This window comes from Punica granatum, unplaced genomic scaffold, assembly GCF_007655135.1.
Source record: "Punica granatum isolate Tunisia-2019 unplaced genomic scaffold, ASM765513v2 Contig00108, whole genome shotgun sequence".
NCBI lineage: Eukaryota > Viridiplantae > Streptophyta > Magnoliopsida > Myrtales > Lythraceae > Punica > Punica granatum.
The window spans coordinates 112,501-114,363 of NW_022204095.1; positions in this window are offsets into that span (position 1 = coordinate 112,501).

Consider the following 1,863-nt stretch of genomic DNA (forward strand, 5'->3'; position numbering starts at 1 on the left):
CCTTAGTTTCACTTGGTTGGGGCAGAGTTTCCGCCCGCCTTCCACCGAATATAAAAAAACAACCAGCTGCCTAACCTGCTGACATCCCGGCGAAGAGAGTCATTATTGGTGTCACATCTTAGAATTCGAGAGAAGGCTTTCCTGTTATCTTAAAATTATAGGCATTGAAGCTAGAGCGAATGGAAGTAAAGAACCTTGGCTCATTCGCCGAGGCTTATACTCCTAGATTGTTACTATACATTATGATGGGACTATCAATCAACAGGCTCTGTCAACAGGTTCGGGTACTGGGTCAAGGCCCGGTTCCTTCGGACTTTTTTGGTCTCATTCCGAAGTCTTTTGCTCCACGAGCTTTGCGATAAGAGAGTTTCCTATTGACTTGGTGAGTTGGCTGAAGGCGCCAACAGCGAGCCTTCAACTACTGGGCTCGTTCTTAGGCTTTTTTCTCTCTCGATCACCCCGGTAGTTTACGCGGCAGCCGGGTCGGCTGTTTCAGAGCGGATGTCCTTTTCAGAAGCGAAATCTATTGATTGGCGCCCTGGGATTGAGCAAAGCACTGCTTTCGTTTACACCTATTTTGGTTATAGCCTGGTCATTGTGTGCGATCGTTTAGTCCGGGAGGAGTGAACTACCAGATAGTCCAAGGCGACCTCGTCTTCGCACTTGACCCTCTCATTTGAACTGAACTCTTGTGCTTGAACAACGAACCCCGGGTGGGGAATTGGGGGAAGAAAGCTCAACAAAGGAAGAAAGCAGATAGCAGGTACTTTGCTTTGCTCAAGCACTTTGCTTTAGGTCGCAATCCTAGCACTGGCGAATTTTTCAACTCAGCTGCCTAGGATTCTAAGTCCAATAAAAGAGGACCAAAAGTACCTCCTGCTTGACTCGCATCTCGACTTCTATCTCGACTTTCAATAACATGTGTTAAGCATGTAGCTAAATGGCATGTTGAAAGCCGAACTAAACCTAGTTCTCCTAGGAAAGATTGAGGAAAGAGATTGGTTTCGAGTTCTAGTAGGTAGCCAGCATTTGTTATTTTTTATAGTACATATTATATTATTGTTAGTAGTAGTAGTTCCAAAGCCAGTCGTCCCAAAGCCAGTAGTTCCAACCAAGTCAGCGACGCGAAGCGAAGGATAAATATCTTTTTTATTAGAAAGCAAGTCCGCCCCACGATTATAGTTATCTTATCTGTTAGTGAGAGCAAGCGAGGGAAGCTAGCGGTGGGAAGCCAACCAACGATTCTAGTTCTGCTCTTTCTGTTGAAAGCAAGCCGCCGGCGGGCGGTATTTATTCAAAAGTTGTCGCTGAACCCTTCGATTCTTCCTCCGATGAAGCAGTCGAGAAGTCAATTGAAAAGGTACCATACCAGCGGGGGATATCTCCATCGAAGTCTCCAAATCGAGAAAGGTTCTAATTGCCCTTAAATCATCGTTTTAAGCCGCGTTCCGCTGATTAGATAGTTAAAATTCTCCATTAGACGCTTCAAATGACGATGACGCCCATTTAATAAATGGATGAATTCTTCTAATTGTTCTGATTCTGAGAAAGCGGATTTGTCTGCTTATTCAAGGGATGAACCAGATTCTTCAACTGCAATTGAGGAAGCTGACTCGCCTGATTAAAATTCTTCTGGAAAGTCCACCGGGGAAGGTTTATTCGCCTGGGAAGAAGGGGCAGCGTTAACCTGGGAAGCATTCTCCGGGGAGTTAGCCTGGGAATAAGGTGGATTTTCCGACCCAATCTCTTTATGAACCCACCGAACGTTGTTCTTGATCTCGATTTGCACCAGCGTTGGACAAGACGAGAGTTGAATGTCTGGCACTTGTCCCGCACTGAGTTGGGAAGCGACGAACGAAAGCA